This window comes from Larimichthys crocea, chromosome XII, assembly GCF_000972845.2.
Source record: "Larimichthys crocea isolate SSNF chromosome XII, L_crocea_2.0, whole genome shotgun sequence".
Lineage (NCBI taxonomy): Eukaryota > Metazoa > Chordata > Actinopteri > Sciaenidae > Larimichthys > Larimichthys crocea.
Window position 1 is genome coordinate 25,271,333 of NC_040022.1, and position 21,778 is coordinate 25,293,110.

Consider the following 21,778-nt stretch of genomic DNA (forward strand, 5'->3'; position numbering starts at 1 on the left):
AAAACCACTGACCAATTTATAGCTAATGTTTTCATACCATCCTGCTGTGCCGTCTAAAATGTGTCAAGTAATTCAGAACAACAGCGAGGTCTTGAATAAAAATGTACTCATGAATGATAATTAATGATGAATGATACGCGCTTCACTGTCTAGTGCTATCGTTTTGTCTTCATTACAATAAGTAGTCACTGGGGAGGAAATATTTCTTGTGAAACTTTTCTTTTTTTACTTTACTGCAATGTCGCTGTGGTGTGGAAATGTAGAGAACGTATGGAATTTCTGCTTCTTTTATTTGGTTGCACAACAGGTTCTCAAACTAGATGTGTAAACCTGTTCCACAAACTGTTCTGCCAAAAAAACATTTGCTCATTTGTCTTTTGCAGCTCACCCTTCCAGTTCCTCAACTCCCCCGGTTGACTGTTGACCCTAAACTGTCACAATGTCACAAGTGTACCTCAGTTTATCTGTCTGTGCTGCAAAGAGAGAGTTTTAAAATATGGGACTTAATTTAATAAATTATACTTTTATCAACAATAGTCTTGTCTAATTTGCAAGGTGTTCCAATTTGCATAAACAATTTTAATCCTACATTGTGCTTAAAATACTAATTTTGATATTTGTAACACGTTAATTAGAGAGACTTTTTTGCATGGATGTAAATTTTAGAAGAGCACAAAGAATGCAAAAGGTTCTTGGAGCTGACATTACTTTAAAGAAGAATTTCTTCTAGATAGCACAATCTATAGAGTCCTTTTAATCTCATACCAGTCTACTTTTCTATTAACCTTCATATAAACAAAAATTATTAAACTATACTGCGTCTCCCTTAGACACCAGTCCATTTGTTTTATCTTTTTTTTTCACAAATGATTTTGTTTTTGCATTTCTTTCTGTTACCCCCCTCTTACTCAATCAATAGTGTGTATCTACACAGAGTGAAGCAATTTCCCCGAAGATCATGCAGATATTAGAGAGTTACAGAGAGAGAGAGAGAATTACAAGAACCTGAGGGTTCTTATCAGGACTGAGGATGTTATCAGCTGGCTTGTCAACTTTACCATGGAAACTCTACAGATGCATACTAGATGCTGTATCTATTCTCTCTTGTTCGATTTTTATTTTTATTTTTTTGCTGTGTTCTTTAAAGAAAACAAAGCATTTCTGAGCAACTCTGCATCATCCATGCCTAAATATCTTAACCAGGATATGTGAAACTCTTTCCTAAGGATTCAACTATCTAGTCATGCACCAGTCTTATTTCTTATATTTTGCATATATTTCAACTTCAGCTGGGCTAATTTGCCATTTGGAAAATGGTATCAATGAATTAAATTACGCAGTGGAACATACCTTCAGATTACTCCAGGTGAACACTGGTTTGTTTTTGATACCTCAGAATAAATGAGAGTGGATAAATGTGTCTCTTGTCTGTGGAGCTGCCTGGTTTACCACATTCAGTTGTGACTGAGTTGTGACTGTGATTGTGACTTTGTTCACAATCTTTTGGCCTTGTTCTCCTCCTTGGAAGTTATTTTATCTGCACACGCTGGACCTGCATTTTCCATCCGCCTTCCCCCTCTGGATGTATTACTTCCATCTACTCATCTCCCGTGCTGATCCTTACAGCTAGATGGGGAAATTTTACAGCTATAGCTGGATAGTTGAACAGGGAACAAAGTCATTTACTTTCTTAAATTCTCAATAATTATTCTAATTCCCTCAAAACAAAAGGTATTTGAGTCTGTCATACTTTGATGATCACCCAGTCATGAGAACATAAGCACAGAGTTTGAGTTTGAAAGAGCATGATGACAATTAGGTGCCTCGAGGGTTAAGAAGAAAATTATATATATATATATTCATCATCCTCTTCCGATTGGACTACTATGAGGTGTCTGAAGGACTCCTCTGGTCATTGCTGGATATCGCTGCGGTATGGGCGGTTCGTAAATACTACCCTGCAGACACAGTTCTTCTCTGTCCTGATCACTGTAACAAGCTGCAAAAGCGCTGCCATCAGCTGGAAATGTGACAGACAGCTTCTCTGCCATGCTTTTATCGTGTTCTGTTAATACAAAAATACAAAGTCAACGCCCTAAAAAAGCCTCAGAGCTGCTACTAAATCTGCAGTGTAGATATCCTCATATCAACACCCCTTCACTCTCACCCTTCTGATATTAATTGTTTCCCGGTTGGCCGTGCCGGGCGGACATCCTCCACGTATCCTCATCTTTGATCTCTGGTCACAGTAATTTGGTCAGACAGCGTCATACAGACTACAACACAGAAAGTGAAACTGTTAACCTGAGTTCAATTACCAGCATTAGATTAGTTTCTATGACACAATGCTTACCAGACTAGAGCTGTGTGAAATTATTAGTCAGGCAATCAACTGCAACAGCAAAATGGGAAAAAATGGAAAAAAAAAACCTTCTCTGGATACAGCCTTCTCAAATGCCGGTCTGGTGGTGATTTGCTGCCAAATGCTATTTTGAGTTTAGACGGTGGTTGGACAAAACCTGCAATTTGAAAGGATTTCATATCAAGCTCTGTGCAATTGAGACGGGCAACTATCTGAGGTTATAACAAGAAAGGATTTTTTTTCAGCCATTGTCAAAAAAAAAAACTTGTATGTTAGACACAGTGTACGTGTTTTTGGTTGGAAATGTTTTAGCCCTTGTTTATTACATGATGTAGATGTATGAAAACAACATAAACACTCATGAATATACATATTGCCTACAATCCGGGCATATATTACCCAAATACATATATATAACTTTACAATGTTGCACAAGCCGACCTTTTTAGAAAACACTGAGAACATGTAATCTTAGTTTATATACTTATTTCAACCTGTTTTATTACCCTTGTTTATTGTCACTTCATTACATGTTGTAAACCTTTCTACTTACTTTTCAGTATGAGAGTGGTGAGTCTGGGGAACTCTACATGCCAGTGGGTCTCTGTTCTTTCCAGATTCATACACCAATCTTTTCCAAAGATCCCCTTATGGTGGGCAGAACCAGACACTGAAGAAAGGTCTAACAATAGAAGTAAAAAAAAAAAAAGAAAACCACTCCATACAACACATAAGCAATTGCGAGGTTCTGTTCAAAACCGTCTTTGGTTTGCTTAGTTTACCTGCGCATCCCCGTCCTGTCGCCGGCAGTCTGTACACTACACTGTGATAACTTTTACACAACTTGGGGGCAACTTGTCAGCTCGCCAACTGCAGATTGTTTACTTTCTCTGTCCGGGCTGAATTAGCCGCCATGAGCCGAGACAGCTCCGCAGGAGCTCGGTCGAGTCTTCATCCCCCAGTCTTGCAGACATGACTCAGGGTACAGAACCTGGCCATCTTCTCCAGATGGAGGAGAGCTGGAGTGGACAGGGAGCGGCTCGTCATCACCGGCTGACGCAGCCACACTTCACAGCTAAGAAAAAAACATGAAAATTAATAATAAAAATTCGAGGGCGAGCCCTGTTGCGTGATAAAAAAAAAAAAAAAACGAAAACATGATTCAGCCGCATTGCGTAGCTAATGAGTAACGGTACTCACAAAGGGGACCTAAATAAACCCTGTAGCAACCTGTGACGCGTTTTCCGGCGGATTGCAACGGTCCGCTCAGTTGTATTACAGGGGACTTCCTCATTCGCGATGTAAACCGATGTGTTTTCTCTTAGAAATACAATAAATCATCAATGCCAACCGATTCTTCGCACGTCCAGCGCAGAGCTCAGCAGAATAAACCATCCGCTACAAACCGCGGCTAAGACATGACCACGGAGAAGGGGACTTTTCGCCCCCTTGACGCCCAACATCGTTCCGGGCTTTGAATGACAAAACTTGTACGAGAAGAGGAAGTCGTGCTCTAGAACTTGAGAAACTGGTCCGGGAGTTTGTTGGCTCAGAACAACTCCACTCAAATCTGACATGTCATCCCAGATCCTGGCTTCGGAGTTTGCGCTTTCCCAGCACCCCCACAGCCGCAAAAGTGGGTCTTATTGGGGACTGGCCAGCTTGCTCCATCGCCCTCGGCAAGGACTCTGGTCGTATTTGAAGGCTATTGAGCCACGTGCTCACGTTGTTTTAAGACTCAGACAGTCGTTCTGCGCTCTATGCATGTGAGGCCCTCTATAACTCGTTAAAGTGGCCAGGGGAGCAGTGATGCCCCACTTCAAACCTGCTCCTTTGATGGTCCAGCACGCTGCAGCAGATCCAGACCCTAATGTGAAAGTGGATCTGAAACTCCTGGACAGACTGTGTTGAAAAGACATTGTGACCGAAAGTAACACGTTTGACTTGGTGGCTTCGTCCCCCTGCTGAGGAGAGAGGATACTACTCCAAATAATCAATATGCGGGCAGTTCATAATTTCCTGGATCCATGGTTCTGGAGTCCTTGTGCCAGACATCAAACCTGTTAGACTACCTCCCTTAGATTCCTGGATGGGCTCTTCCAGATCCGGCGAGAGACAACTAGAACGGCGATCGTAGGACGTGTGGAAGTCGTTGCTGGGGAGGAGTTTCTGAAGGAGATAAAGCAAACCCCCTCCAGTGTGTGAAAAATTTGCTGAGATGTCCAAAACATCCTTGTCAATCCACTGCCAGGGTAGCAGATGAAACTGACAACAAAGCTCACAAATGATTTGATCCGCTGACAGCTATGAACCTGGATGAGGAGAGTCTATTCAGCTTGCAGGCCGAGTTATGCTCCCCTACTTTTCTGGCATCTACTGCTGTGCGCCTTGCCTTTCTTATGATGACAGAAAGAAGAATACCAAAGAAGCAGCCCAGTGCCTGTCATCACATTTCTGATGAAGCTGGTAACTCCCTGAGGATGATGAGGATGAGGCTGATGAAGATAAAAATGGCAGTACAGGGTCGCTGTCTAGAGAAAGATGGCCAGCCTACGACGGAGCAACAGCAATGATCTGCCTGACCTGCATCACAAGAATCTGTGGTATTCAGTAACATCCGCTTCTTCACCCCAGCGAGTGCAGGACATGCCTCAGGTAACCCCCTGGATCTGGCTGGGTTATTGTCAGGTATTGGACCCGGCACCTCGCTACTCCTCCACGGGCATGATGACCGCCCATAGCTGTGCTCAAAGGCTCTCCCACCTCTACATCAAGGACACCACGTAAAGTTCCGCCACACAGACAGCCTGTTTCATCCTGCTGAAAAAACCACTGTCTGATGAGTCTGATGATGTTATCCTAAAAGATTGGAGGTGTGTTCGCTGATGCTAGCATCATCTCCTGCCAGGCCCAAAACAGACCAAGTTGCTCCTGGACAGCACTGACAACAAATACTGGAGCTTAAGGTCCCAGGAGCACCAAGCCAGGCCAGCAACCTAGCACAGGCTCAAAGCCGCCGACTCATCTCCTCGGACTCCCAGTATGGAATCCTATTTTTTACCAGTTCATGATCAACTGCTGAAACGCTTTCAGCCTGGAGAGGAAGCTCCTGGAGAAACAGCGGAGCTTTCATTCATCCGGAGCTCTGTCTGTTGCTTCATGCAGCGAACCATCTTCCACTCTATGGGCTGACATCTTGCTAAAGGAGGGGATCTCAAATTTGCCTCCACCATGGTTTTTCAGACCCTTAACACCATCCCTGCTCCACCTCGGCCTGAGCTCTTCCCAGTTACGCACAACCAGCTGAAAGACCTTACGATCAGGAGAGCTGTGCTTTGTTTTTCTGTCTGTATCGTTCTTGGTTCCACAACCCTAGTGGCCCCACTGTGTCACTATGTTTCCTCAACAGGAACCAAACCTGCCTATGATCAATCCCGAAGTTTGGAGATCTGGAGGTGACAGTAGAACTTCCTGATGGAGGTCGACACGCTGGTAAGCTCATCGAAAGCCCATTTTCACTACCTTCGCCTGCAGTTCTCGATGTGGCGAAAACAAACCCTTCCCTGATTAAAAGCACTGTTGGCCTGCTGATGCTCCTGCCACAGGAGTCAGGCTTTCCAACTGCTTCTCCCATCGCTCTGAGTGGTCCCCAACCCAGAGAAGTCTCATGAGGACTGTGGCTGAATCCAAGTATATGGACTCTAAACAAGCACGTGGTTTCCCAAACGTGCCTCCCACACTCAGATGGATTACAATGAATCTGCTTCAGCATTTCGATCTTGTTCAGAGAAACACCTGGAGCGGTCCGACTCCGACACCAACGCTTCTGGCCGTGCCTCTGATCACCCCGACAGAAAAGCTGATGTGAAGTCTCTGTGACCATAGTGACCCTCTGGCCTTGAGGACAGCGAGAGGAGGCAACAAGATATATATTAAGGACAAATATAAAAATATATAGAGTTGTTACTGGAAAATTTTAAGATGCTTTTTCTTGATTCAAAAAGTATAAGTAAGTATTAAAACGTCTTATCGGAGATAGTACTGGGTATCCATGTCAAAAAAAAACAGATATGTTGTTATCATTTCTTTGCTAACTAATGAAGAGAATACTATGTAACATAAGAAAACACAACACTTTCAAACAGAAAACAGATTTTTTTTAATACATGTCAGACTATACACTGGCAAATCAACGATGCTTTTGCGAGATTTGAAGAATGTACATAAAATCTCACGCATCAAAAATTGTGGTGGTGATATATGCCCCATCCGACCGAAGTTTCATTATGCCATGTCAGCAGCTGAGATGTTCCACATAAATGTAAATGTTTCACAGTGTTTTAGTGAATCTGATATGCATTTTTCGTGGTAACTACCACACTTCCGTCACGTCATGTTCCATGTGAATCACATTATTTTCCACGGTGGATCTGCTGAGCAGCATGAATATTAGAGGAATTTGTTCAGGATGCTTATCTCTTGTTAGCCAGAAAAGAAATCTCACATGAGAGGATTGCCAGTCAGCTGAGATTCAAAAGTTTGGAAGCCCATTGAATGACTGAACTTGGCCTTAATTCTGAGTCGACCCGTTGTTGTTCCCCCTCTTGCCATTTGTTGTTGTTCAAACAGACTGAGCAGAAAAACTTTGCATTAACACCACTCAGCTTTTAATTCCATTATTTTTTACATGTTCTTCAAAATTCTGTTGCTCTTTGTAGAGGTGCTTGTTTGTTATTCTTAAACAGATTCACAGTTTGTCAGTCTGTGTGAAAATCAACTAAAGTGACCAGTGATAAAAAGTTTTTCCATCACTTATTAAGCAAAATCTATTATGAGAAATATGGATACAAGTGTTGGTGGTGTGTGTGTGTGGGGAGGAGAAGAAAGTGAGTTCAAAAGGTCGATTATCTTTGATTTATTATTATAATCGGCTCATTAACACTAAGCTCCAATGCCCACTATCCTTCCAATTCATTTTACTTTTTAATTAATTTTGTCAATCATTCTGTCTACTTTGCCTATAGGTTGCTATTCTGAGCTTGTGATACAAGCTTTGCTTTATGCATAAAATTATCTCCTTATATCGCTCATACCATCTTTCCCCCTATACTTAGCTAAGGTGAAAATGTTCCATGTTTGTTTCTGTCCTTCCAGTTTAACATGGTTTGAAAAACTGAGCTCAAAATCTGGCCAGGCCCATATTATTTATGGTGAAAACTTAGAGGATCTGGGCTCTCTCCTTCAGGACACATATGGTACCTGCTTGTATACGGAGAGACACAGGGTTTTGTACTGGCCTGGTAGCTAGAGACCCATTCAGGGCTGACCTGAATTTCACAGATGGGAGGTTGACATTATGTCAGGTTGTGGATGGAGACGTTGCGTGCTGTGTGTAGGGACATATTTGTGATTCAGTGGTCCTCTGCTTGCATCGGTTGTGATTTTAGCTTTTGTAATTCCTGTTTGGAGAAACTTTCTGGATAAAACATGGCCACTAAAGAATGCCCTCTCTGCTTCAAAGCAAGCCTGTGGTTCCACGAAATCCTGTGGATCACATGGAGAGAGACTGGTTTCTCATAATGTGCAGTTGATCTGGAACCTGTTGCCTCCCATATTTGCCATAGATCATAGATCCGGCCTGCCATATGGAATCACCGAGTGTACCCCAAACAGAGGCATTTAAGCTTGTAAGGTAAGCTGAATAAAAATTCATTCTATTCTTTCTAACATGTTGAGTATCAGAAAAGTGTCGCCAAATATTGGATACAGGGGACACACTTCATGTATCTGTAGGTTATTCGTGTCGGTTACTTAAACTTGAAGAAGATCTTTAGAGAAGACAATGATTATCCAAGGCAAATGTGGAAATTGCAAAATCTCGGACCTAGAAAAACCTGGCACAAACCCTATACATGAACATGTGTCATGGAAAGTCCGTTTCACATTAGAGCCCCTGCTCCTCCCCATGGGGCTCTGTAGGATATGCCACTGTGGTTGTAAAATTTCAAGCCTCCTAATTACGTCTTTTGGCCTCTGTATAGCTATCAGATTCACTCCCCCCACACCCACACACACACACCACACACACACACCACACACACACACACACACCACACCACACACACACAGTGTAAAACATGCAAACCCACAAACCCACATGGCAAACGCAATCAATCTGTATTTAATATAACTTAACAGCAACTATGGCCTGGCTGTACTTTGCTACATGTGTGTGTGTTGTGTGTGTGTGTGTGTGTGGTGTGCGGGAGGTGGGGCAGTGGTTCTGTTGACTGTTACTATCAATGGGCTCTGATTGCCCCGGGCACTGTCACAGACACCAAATCAATTTTCACTTTGCCATCTCTACAGCCGATGGATGAATGAAAAATAAACACTTTTCAACAGTAACCTACACGGATTACTCAAGATCGATGTTGACTCTTATCGATGATGTTGACACAGTTATGTCTTGTCTGGGGGATATGTTAGAATGTTTTAGGGGAATGCAATCACATAACAATTCAATTACCTAACTTCATTATTCTAAATAATAACCTAACCTAAAATATCTAATGTCAATGCAAAATAATTTTGGGCAAAGGCCAGTGGCTCTTTTTTTTAAATATTATTTTTTGGCCTTTTAATGATGGACAGCTGAAAGCTAGACAGGAAAGAGGGGCAGAGAGAGGGGGGATGACGCGCAGTCAGGGCCGTCCGATGCGGGGGGGATTCGCAGACTGCAGAGAGGGACTGAGCCTCTTGACCCACGGGGGGCTTGCAATGCACCAACCACTTTGCACTACCAACCGCCCAAGACCAGTGGCTTAAAAACTGATCATGGAATCTTATTTATATATCATATCTACATTATATTATTATATATTATACAAAAATATTGAAGCAGTGAGGACCTACATAGTGTTTCTAATTTTTCTTCCTCTGTCTGTATACGCACTGGTTCCTATTTTGGGTGGACAGCTGACTCTCACAACAAACTTACTACATTTAGGACTGTTACAACAAGGTCATCTTACGTGAAATACTTTTAAATTAACAAATTAACCTCAAGTCAATCATGCTACTCTGTGCACATCTTGTATTTGCCCTTATAATCCTCTGACAAACTGTTTTGTGTTGTTACCACAAGAGGAATTGACTTATTGATATTTAAAAAATACAACTAGTGTCCGTCCTAAAAAGCGGGATGCCCTTAAGCTAAACTTCATGTGAACACTGTTCCCATGATCAGCAGGAAGATATTTCTTTACCCACATAACTTCAGTCCAAAATCTGTTACGCGTCCTGTCTATTTATTATCTTTGCCCCGAGTCTATTTTGGAACAACAATTATTTCTCTGTCAACTGTTGACCGTTATTCAACAGACATCCTTCAATACTAAAAGAGGTGATCCATAGCATGGTTATAACTCTAGCCAATTTGTTTTATTCTTCAGGTGTCACGTGTTTATTTGCTGACGCATGATTGTGCTCACACACAGCACAGTGTTACCCAGATGAGCCTTTGGGGGATCTGAGATATTCAACAGTTATTCCTGAGGTTAATTATGAGCGTCGCCTCACAGAGGCATGGGAGGACCTCGGACGTGCCTTGTATCAAAGCCCTTTAAAGAAGCATGGCTGCCAGACAACTATAGTGAGGGATTGACCTTTCCTGTCCAATTTGTGGACATTATTCTAGTCCGCCTGTGGTGCTCACTTGCAGACACCGATTCTGTAAAGCCTTGTTTAAAAACATCTGGGAGACACCCACGGCAGTGGGGATTCACACTATGTCCTTTTTATGCTGTGTGCAATACTTCCATGGATCAAATAGTTGTGAGCCGTACCGCTGGAGCGGGTCCTCGTGAATCCTTCAAGCTGGATAGAAGCAAGATGACCAGGGGCTTGTAAGGAGCAGGAGACAAAGCTTTACATTTTCTGTTGGAGGACTTGGAGCCCATCTGTGGTTTGTGTGGGAAAGCCGCTACACACTTTGGCACAGGCTCTACACCCTTGGGGAAGGTGCTCATGACTGTAAGGTAGCAAGTTACGGGGTTGGTGACCCCATTTTTAACACTGGTAGCAATTTTCATTTTTGCGCTGCATATCTTGGGAAAATCTGCATTACAAAAATGTTTACCCCTGTTTTGCAAAAAAGAAATATACCTAGAGAATTATGATTTGGTCATGAAATAACCTGTTACATTGTACCAAGGTTATTTAACAAAATTGATCACAATGTGATGCGCATTCACTTAATTTGTCTTAACTGATCGGGCCTTCCTGTTACAACTCTTGGCGGAATCCATTCATTCATTGAATAGCAGACGGGTTGCTATGTACCTGGACATTCATTTACTTTTAGCTTGTAAAACATTTTTAAGTTGTATAGTATTTCTTCACTGTTTTTTTATTTTCTTTCCGTGCCTACCTTTGAGCTTCTCAAAGCCTGATATGCTGATCTGTGTGGAAGGTGTTTTGGCAGGGTTCATAACATTCTAATAATAGGTTTATATTTTTGGTTTTTGCTGTTTGCTGTTGGAGTCCAGAGAGAACTGAAACTGACTCCCTCACGGTTTTCTGTGACGCTCCATTCCTTTCTATCAGTTTCTTACTATGCAAAATAATATTGGTTGCCATATTTCTCCTGTCTTAACTTAATTCTGATGCATTTGGGCTTAATTTTGCTGTTCCCGGCACTACTAGCCACTTTCCACTGTATCAAATGTGATGTGCTGTATGTGCAGGCTTATTGATTACCGGGGAATCGCTTTATGGGCAAGTCTGTCGGCAGCTGAAAGCCCCCATTGTGTCGCACTGCCTTGACCCACCTGCCAGACTGACCTTGTTGTGTGTTTATGTCATTGATATAGGAGGAACTAAAGAATGCATTGGTGCCTTGAAAGAGACAGTACCACTATACAAGAAGGCAAAAACCGGTCTGTGAGGACATGGCAGCACATTGTCAAGTACTGTGCGTTCCATCAGTCCTCATGTTACTTTGAACATTACCTAGAGTCATGGTGTTGGTGGCATGATTACCCTTCAATCATGTCTCTTTCCCAGAACAAGTTGAACCATACTGAACAACAACAGCTCAAAGAGGACTTTAAATCCCTGCACTGTTTCCGGAAAGAGCAGGAGGCTGCCAGACTTTCTGACCTTAAAGGCTGAGAAGATCAGAAAAATCTGACAATTAATCAGCAAATTGAGGACCATGAGCAACGAAATGACCATCTCTCTCCAACACCATTCAGATTAGTGGAACAGGAGCTTGACCTCCCCAGATGTCCAATTTCTAAGGTACATAGGACTATTCCTTTAACATTTGAATGCATAAATCTTAACCAGAGAGGGGTCTACATTCATATTTAAAATCATTAGTAAAAACTTGTCCTCTTAACTTGTATTTTAGATTACAAAGAAACAATAAAGATGGTAAGTATTAATTCTACATCTAAGATTCAGCTAGCTTGATTTTAGGTTAATATGGTTCAGACACAGTTCTCAACCAACTAACTACTGAATATCTTTTTCAGAACTGGAGAAATACCCTTGATCCAGAATTGATTTCTGATGTTTAATTGATGTGGCAAGGCACCTGGCTCTCTGAAATATACATGTGTGGGAAAAGTGAAGAGGCTAGTAATATATATAAGTTCTTAAAAAAAACCTACCAGTCCTGTTTTATTGAGCACAACTCTTTTTCTCCATAGTAACTTCTACTTCCATTTTTCTTTCTCAAGATCCTGTAGTTCTAGATCCCAACACAGCAGCTAGCTGCTTATCCTCTCAGAGATCTCACAGTGGTGCAGGAACAGAACTCTACTCAGATTTTCCAAACTGCCGGCCAACCCAGAGCGCTTTGACATCAGGCCTGAGAGCTGGCCGCAGAGGTCTATACCACTGGACCCCCCCCCCCCCCCCCCGCCACAGCTGGGACGTCGAGGTGAAAGACAACACCTACTGGTGGTAGGACTAGCCCGTGAGTCCATCAACAGGAAAGGGCAAACACGTGCTGACACCAGCGAGGGATTCTGTCTCTAAGGTTCTCAATGAGACACATAAGGCATGCACAGCACCATGGGAGCCATTGCACATGACAAAAGCACCCAGATGTGATCAGAATAGTTTTAGACACTGGACCGAGCCACGGTGACCTTTTCTGACCCTAGAGAGAGAACACCCCCTCTACACCTTCACAGATGTCATCACACCCAGAGCTTTTCCCTTATTTTGCCACTGCCTGCAAAGAGCATCCTCTGAAAATCCTACCCAACAGGCTATCTTGTCAACAGACAACTAATTCACGTTGTAGGCATCTTACCACAAACTCCAATGAAGACATTATATATAGGACTGCTAAAGCTTGAAAATGGTTTGTAATTTTCTGTTTTGCCACAGAGATGATTTGGTGGGGAACGACCATTTCCAAGAAACAAATGTAAACGTACTTCTCAAGTTTCTTTTTACCTGAATGACATGAAACAAAGAAAATGGTTTAAATATTTAATTGCCGTTACAACAAAAATGTAGTCTGGGAACTTGTAATTGTAATAACTTCATCATCTTGAACACAACACACACCACACACATTATGTGTATGTATTACTAAAGATAAGATTTTTACATTGAGTGGACAGTCACTAGTGGACTCAGTTTTGCCATTTTGACACAAAATCACTACTGTTGCTTTCCAGAAAAGCATAAAAAAGAAACAGATCTGCCCAGTTTCATATAAGGCACATACAGTAACAACTTTGTGTATTTTTGCAAACCGTGCCACTGTTGTTCCGAGGTTACATATGACAAGTAAGATTAGTATCATTGCATTAAACAAAATGACTCATGGTTAGTGTTTGATTCTAGGTTGCCACATGTACTGCTCTGAAGTCTTGTCTTGCAGCCCTCATCCAACAGCACAGCAGTAACTTCTAAACTTCACCACTCAATTATTGCTTAAAACCACACCGTTATTCTTGCCAGCAATATTTCATAATGGGTGTCCCCTGTAACCGAGTTGATGGTATGCTCCCTTTCTGTCCTACCACTTATTGTAACATGTTCCTATTCAAATGGGTTGTGGGGAAATACCCACTGTATGTGCGGATAATGCCCTCAAAACAGTCTATGAGGTGTTCATTTACTAATTACAAAGCAGTTATTAAAAACAATAAATCAAATCCCCTTCGTTTACCTCTTGGTCTGTTATCATACCGTGTTATAGAACATCATCAGTAAACAATTACTCTCCTATGTTAAATAGTCATCTCAATTCTGTTCCCTGAAAGTAAAATCCAGCCAAAGGTTAAAATCCACCATGCCAGTGGTGTGCAACCAAGACTGGACTGATCCAAACACCAGCTGTGCCTAAGTTATCTTTTCACAGCATCGTTAAACTGAGCCACCACACTGCCCTGCTATGGCCTCGTGTCCATGCGAGACATTCTTCCTCCGCTTATAGCATTGTAAGCTCCTCCTCTATACCTCATAACGTGCAGCCTCTAGTGTTACAAAAAGTAGATCTTGTCAGTGGTAACACGTGGTCGTAATCCCTCCCTTTGCAGCCTGGTTTTCTGGATTTAAAATGTACCTACCACAGGGAATGTGAGATAACACACCAGATGCTCATTACTGACTTGCAATCGATTAATGATAGCTATAATTTTATGAAACTCAGAGCGAATTACGACAGGTTTTTACCCTGTGGTGTCTACATGTGGGGAATACGCAGGAAACCACAGGGCGGCATATGGAGGAAGAGCTTGCTGGATTTTCAAGCAAAGAAATCACTTGCAGTCAAACTCCTGTAGAGTCTTCAATGGCAGCCCATACCTGCCTACCTTCCACACCTGTTTATGACACAATGGAGAGAAATGCTGTTTCAAAGTAAGCGAGTACCAGTCAAAAGCAATAATTGCATATAGAGAAAATAACATCTGGTTCCAATTTGACAAATAAACGCAGTAAGTATACAGAGTTAACCCATTTCACCTGGCACTGTACCACCCTATACACAGCTACGTTCAGTCTGGACCAGAAGATTGCGAGTATGCCCCCTCCACCTTCTGTGGTGGAGACATTTTTTCTCCTCTCCAACGAAAATGTGTCTCCGCACGCGCCACGGAAGACATGTAGCCCAGGTCATCCCATCACCAGCACCTCACCTAAGTAGACAACGTGCCACATTGTGTAATTTGTTTACAAGGTGCACCATGACAATAAGGGGCTTTCTTCTGTTCTATAATTTCAATTTCCCCTACTGAGCATGTAAAAGGAAATTGGGCCAATTTGACCATTGCCTTTAATTTTTCAAGTTTAACTTTCAGGAGTTTTCAGGAGTTATAAAAAAAGTTGTTCCCATTATAATATCAAACAGAACCAAGGATTTTTTCACGAACTTCCCAGGCCCCACTTTCCCTAAAATCAAGGACTCAACACCGAAATAGTTTGGAAATGGGTCATGGTCCTTACATTACAGACTTTACATAAAGCTTCCAGGACAACAATTTAAGAGACGGAGGACTTGAATGTGTTAATGATCTTAACGATTTCTTTATTCCACAAAAATATATAAATTCACAGCATTTCAATAACCCATTGTTTATTTTAAAAACTGGCACATGCCTTGATTTTCAAGATTTCAGTGACTTGTGAGGGACCTTTCTCTTCATCTTAAAAAAGACTCATTACACATGAATAAGAACGTTGAGATAACATTAATAGTATCTTTTCAGCGTACTGATATTGTCTTCCACTCACAGGTATCACAGGTTTTTGCAATTCCACTTCGTCATATGTATTTAGAGAATAAAAAGGATTGGAACCTGACTATAGCAGAATCTTCTCTTAACGACGTTTGAGCTATTCTTCTTCGTTTTGTCGCTCCTGGTTGTTAGCATAGCCATCAAACGCTCGCGTAAGGGTCCCTGCTGGTTATGATACGACCCACACCAAAAGACCCTGGCTCCCCTGCATGGGACCTGGAGGAGTTAATACAGAATGCTTTCGAAGAACCAAACCCATCAACAACCCATGTGCTACATCTAGCCAAAGTCATTGTTGTAAAATTAGTATTTATTCCAGGGCGGCAAGCACACAGAGGTCCCCTGCTGTTGCGAACCAGTTCCCATGCTTCCTCGTCCACCCGACCAACGGATTGGTACACGTGGGGAGGAATGCGACTGTTCATCCACCAGGCTCCCACCTACGAGTAGACAGAAATAGGTTTACAACTCTGATCCAATTCACATTTTGTTAGTGTAAACAAAAAATTGAGCTGTTATTTGTTCCCTTCCCTTTCTATCCATGTTCGCAAGTCTACAGTAGTTGCACTCCTGTTGCTCCATGTAGAACTCGCCATCTGTGCCCCCCCAAAACGTTTGTGAAGGGACTCCCACACACTGGGACGGCACCCTTCCCACTGCTAGCCGAACTTTGTGCCTTTTTCTGATGATGCATGGCTGTGGGACGGAGAGGAGGCGGGTGCGTAGCAGGCAGATTCCCCAATCTATACTGCACCCCTACACCGGAGTAGCGTTGTTGTTGTTGGTGTACTTGTTCAAATCAATGTTTTATAGATTGTTTTAGAAAATATGAACGTCTCAACATTTTCAATTGCATTAACTCTTACAGTGCGTTGTGCTTAATTGCAACTCCCAGACGCGGCTGGCGGCATGAGGAATTTCTTTTTTCACTACCCACAGTGAGTCCATGGATCAGACACTGACCCAATTCCCATGATATTAACCTTGGCAAGAAGAGACAGGACAGACACAAAGCACAAAAACAGGTATGCAAAATCAAATGAAAAATATACCCATTCAAAAAGCTGGAGGCATTGCCTATCACATCCTGCCTGAGGTGATTAGGAGGCCGGCAGTCATTAGATGATGTCATCAGGGGACGCGCATGCGAAAGGCAAAATACCCAAAAGCAGCATTCTGTTAACTATGTTGGGAACACAGAGAGGAGAGATAGTCTATTATATAGCTCTGCAGCAACTGTAACAGTCTGGAAAGCGGTTCTTTTAATTTGAGTAACCGTTACCGACTGTGCACCACAATGGCAGCCTTGGGCAGTCCTGTGGTTGCCAGAGGTGTAAATGTTAAAATAGTTCGGTCTGCAGGAAGATAAATAGAGCCTTATAATTACCACTGCAGATTTTAAAATTCAGTTACAGGTGTCTTCACAGCATTCAGCAAATGCTGGGGGATTCATCATGAACCCAAAGAATACCAGAAAACATATGTAATTTTTTTCATCAGCTGCATTTTTTCTCGAGAAAAACAGACCTTTAAGTTGTTATCTGGTGTTGTCTCAGGCTCACACCTTTAATACTGCTATCACGTATACAGTTATTCATCTAAGACATATTACCATTGTTCTGGACCTGCTTTGTTATTCAGACAGATAATTGTCAACATCTGTCTTGAATTCAAAATTCTCAAAGTTCCAAAACAAAAATCAGCCTCGTCATGTAATAACGAGAAGCAATCCCAGTTCAGAAACTGGAGAAGCAGACTAGAATACTATGGGACATGGTAAAATAAAATATATATAAAATGATATTTTATATTAATCAAAATGAGGGTCGACCAACAATGATGTTGAATAAAAATAAAAGGTGAGCGTTAAATGTAACGCCCAGTCTGTATGTATGTAGTATGTTGTATGTATTTATTATGTTGTATTATATTTTATATATATATATTTTTTTTTGTTTTAGATGAACCAACTCGCCTAACAGACACAGCGTCAGTGTTGAATTCTAGTAGCGATCCTAGGAATGCCCCATTCATGCCTTTGGAGTGAACACAAGGGGAGGGGGATGGATGTTTAGATGCAGCCAGCATAAATGGGTCCTAGGGTTGAGCACTCAGTCTGGCCATATGTTCTGCACTGAGATCGTCTCTGTACAGAACCGTACCATGGACTTGCTCAAGGAACAGCTGACCTCACACATGGCTGACATTCAGTCGGGGGAACAAGAAGAACAGGAAAAATCACCAGTCAGGACAATTCCTGTGAAATGAAATTCCTGTATTAATTAAATTATCTTTATAACTAATATAACATAATTCTGAAGTATAAAACTGAAAAACGACACCATTAAAGAAAAAGCAAAGAAACCAAATGGACCGTTGTTCAAATAATGAAAACATTTAGCAAATCATGATTCCCCAACACACCAAAGTATGGACATAACGGAAACCACAGAGACAAAAGGTGTTTGTACGAACAGAGTCCACTGTTAGCTAAGTTCAAAAAGAGAAATGGCACAGAAGCAGTTGACGGGCAATGTGATCTCTGGCAGCATTGTCCTGACACATGACATGTTGGAGACACAGTCATTATCACCAGTTATGTCCCACACAAGCGCTCATATGATTTCACACACAAACGTTAATCAATCATGACATTGTTAGGAGGTTGCTGAGTATTTCAGGCGATTTTGCCTGCAAATACGCATAAGATCAGCCTTTTTATACTAAATTGCGAATGTGAGCAAGACATTCTTTTTATGTACTCCTCCATGATACAGCATTAGAGGCTAAATGCTGACTTCTTGATCTGCTTTGACTACTTTGTCTAACACACCTTACCATCAGCAAGCTCGGGCTCCGAACACAAAGCCCGTGACCCCGACACCCCGTTACAGTGGCAACAGGGAATCATGGCAGGAGGTTGAAGTTGATAAGTGCAGCTTCCACCCAACCTTGGCGAAGCCCAGCCAAAGTGCAACCTGTAACGGCCTGCTTTCCATTACGAGGGCCACCACATCCCCTGGACCCATCCCTGATCTCTCGCCCAGTGAGCCACTGCGTTAGACAGCTCGTCCAGCTGTGTGAAGGTCCACGTTTCCCCTGTGGCCTCATAGATCAGTGCTGGTTTATTCGGATGGCGTTTATGTCTGGGCGAATATGGAAGGAATATTACTTCCATTGCGCATGTAGCGCCACAGGCCAGCTTCCACTCTCAACAGCACTACAGGCCACTGGTGAGGAGGAAGACAAGAGAAATTAATACAGACACAGATCCACAAGCATGCTCATAACTATATTTGGACATATTTGTTTACTTGAGGTCTCTCTTGGGGCGGTAAGTGCTGCGATGTGAAGTATTTCCAGGTTCTTTGTGCCCAGATACACTCCAAGGCCTGCTGCTAGACTCCAGGACCAGGACACCCCGAAGAGACGCAACAGTCCCATGATCCCAGAGTAGAGTGAACACTCGCTGCATTGTGCATTCTTTTCATGGAGGGAAAATGGGAGGGAGAAAAGTGGCTTTTATGACAGCCTACATGGGGTTTTTCAGAAGTGAGTGCATAGTACAGAATGGCACAGACTAGTAACATACAAGAAACTTCTTTTGCATGAGCAAGGATAAAGTTAGGATGGAAAAAAGTCGCTCACATCATAACAAACATCACCCAAGGTCAACATAACAATCTCCTCAGGCCTGCATGCATTTCACACAACTTACCTACGAGTCAATAGACTGAAGCGATGTCACCTTTCACCCGTAACCCCGCCGGGTCGGCAAAACTTGTCACGTTACTTTCGCGCAAACTACAAATGATTCAACCTTCCTCCGGATATTGAGAGCGGTCGATTATTGTTCCTGTTATGTAACCTGGCGTTTTTTTAAAAAAGGAAACCCGTGTTTTAAAGTGTTGGACAGTTTCAGCCTGTTCGGCAGCGAGGTTGTTGTTGTTGAGTATGCTGTAAATAAATTACATTAAACCATGTCTCCAATGCTCAAACGTACGCGAGCGGGTCCCGGGAGCTGACGTCTGTCAGGGAGAGTTCATATTGTGCCCGACATTTAAAAAAGTGAGGCGAATCTGAATGGAGCAGGGAAACGGGGACTGAAACTGTCTATTTTCTGTACTCCATATTGAATAGAGTCGTTGCTAAAGAAGCACCGCCCGCCTTGGGTGTGCGCTTTCTCAGCGGCTCAGCCATTGGTTGAAATGACGCATGTTAAACTTTTACAGTTTTTCTATTGGACAATACTAACGCCACCCAATTTCCCGACCACCAGATTTGCAGGTGGCCGCTATTGATAGTGCACTGACACAACTACTAACTAAATGCTGTGAAATGTTGAGAAAGTCTGTCTCCATCCCATATTCACCCTGCTGCTCTTGGCTTGCTGATAAGGCCTGTTGAAATTACACAACGTTTTTTTTTTTATTCTTACACCTGAAAGACATCTTTATTTCAGTCCAAGTCCAAAAGCATCATGTATTGCAGACTAAAAAACCTCCCTGCTAAGTCTGCACAGGAGCTATTTTCTGTCACTGTGGGTCTCTGTGTGTGCTGAAAAGTAGTGTCCTCCTCATTAAGATGTAAACCCAGAGGTCCCAGATCTGATTCCAGGAGGCCATACGTAACACCAGAAGAATAAATCCATCTTTCTCCTGGTTAAGTTTCTGTGACTTTGGTTGAATGTCACAAGAATTGTTCAATGATGAGGTGTAGGTGTAGTAGATAGACTCTGTTCTGTTTTTGCTTTAATTTTTTTAACATTGTTTATCATTTCTTATGTTTTATATAGTTTTTTGTTTTTATGTCTATATTCATGTTCTATTTATGTACAGCACTTTGTGTCAGCTGCGGCTGTTTTTAAGGGCTTTATATAAGTTGAGTTGAGTTGAGTTGAGTATTATTGTGTCTCATCTTCAGTGTCATCTACAAGGAATTACAGCAACGTTAACTACTCCATTAGTTAAAAACAAAACCACTGACCAATTTATAGCTAGTTTTCATACCATCCTGCTGTGCTGTCTAAAATGTGTCAAGTAATTCAGACAACCGCGAGGTCTTGAATAAAAATGTACTCATGAATGATAATTAATGATGAATGATACGCGCTTCACTGTCTATGCTATCGTTTTGTCTTCATTACAATAAGTAGTCACTGGGGAGGAAATTTTTGTGATGAACTTTTCTTCTTTACTTTACTGCAATGTCGCTGTGGTGTGGAAATGTAGAGAACGTATGGAATTTCTGCTTCTTTTATTTGGTTGCACAACAGGTTTCTCAACTAGATGTGTAAACCTGTTCCACAAACTGTTCTGCCAAAAAAACATTTGCTCATTTGTCTTTTGCAGCTCACCATTCCAGTTCCTCAACTCCCCCGGTTGACTGTTGACCCTAAACTGTCACAATGTCACAAGCGTACCTCAGTTTATCTGTCTGTGCTGCAAAGAGAGCGTTTTAAAATATGGGACTTAATTTAATAAATTTATTTTATCAACAATGTCTTTGTCTTTATTTTGCTACTTGATGTCCTAAATTTGCAAGGTGTTCCAATTTGCATAAACAATTTTAATCCTACATTGTGCTTAAATAAACTAATTTTGACTTTGTAAACGTTAATTAGAGAGACTTTTTTGCATGGATGTAAATTTTAGAAGAGCACAAAGAATGCAAAGTTCTTGGAGCTGACATTACTTTAAAGAAGAATTTGTTCTAGTGCACAATCTATAGAGTCCTTTTAATCTCATACCAGTCTACTTTGCTATTAACCTTCATATAAACAAAATTATTAAACTATACTGCGTCTCCCTTAGACACCAGTCCATTGTTTTATCTTTTTTTTTTTTTACAATGATTTTGTTTTTGCATTCTTTCTGTTACACCCCTCTTACTCAATCAATAGTGTGTATCTACACAGAGTGAAGCAATTTCCCCGAAGATCATGCAGATATTGAGAGTTACAGAGAGGAGAGAGAATTACATGAGTAAAAGGAACCCGAGGGTTCTTATCGGACTGGGTGTTATCAGCTGGCTTGTCAACTTTACCATGGAAACTCTACAGATGCATACTAGATGCTTTTTTTTTTTTTTTTTTTTGCTGTGTTCTTTAAAAAAAAACAAGCATTTCTGAGCAACTGGCATCATCCATGCCTATATCTTAACCAGGATATGTGAAAACTCTTTCCTAAGGATTCAATATCTAGTCATGCACAGTCTTATTTCTTATATTTTGCATATATTTCAACTTCGGCTGGGCTAATTTGCCATTTGGAAAATGGTATCAATGAATTAAATTACGCAGTGGAACATACCTTCAGATTACTCCAGGTGAACACTGGTTTGTTTTTGATACCTCAGAATAAATGAGAGTGGATAAATGTGTCTCTTGTCTGTGGAGCTGCCTGGTTTACCACATTCAGTTGTGACTGAGTTGTGACTGTGATTGTGACTTTGTTCACAATCTTTTGGCTTGTTCTCCTCCTTGGAAGTTATTTTATCTGCACACGCTGGACCTGCATTTTCCATCCGCCTTCCCTCTGGATGTATTACTTCCATCTACTCATCTCCCGTGCTGATCCTTACAGCTAGATGGGGATCTCAGCCAATTTTTACAGCTATTGTTGGATAGTTGAACAGGGAACAAAGGTAT

The 21,778-nt window shown here is 41.8% G+C and overlaps 3 pseudogenes; 2 read left to right on the forward strand and 1 right to left on the reverse strand.

The window, feature by feature from the left end:
• The first annotated feature begins 3,821 nt into the window (after nt 1–3,821).
• Nucleotides 3,822–4,820, forward strand: LOC113747049 (protein VAC14 homolog pseudogene; annotated as a pseudogene).
• Nucleotides 4,821–4,903: 83 nt separating this feature from the next.
• Nucleotides 4,904–6,004, forward strand: LOC113747050 (protein VAC14 homolog pseudogene; annotated as a pseudogene).
• A 10,256-nt stretch (nt 6,005–16,260) lies between these two features.
• Nucleotides 16,261–18,611, reverse strand: LOC113747051 (long-chain fatty acid transport protein 1-like; annotated as a pseudogene).
• Between the last annotated feature and the right edge of the window lie 3,167 nt (nt 18,612–21,778).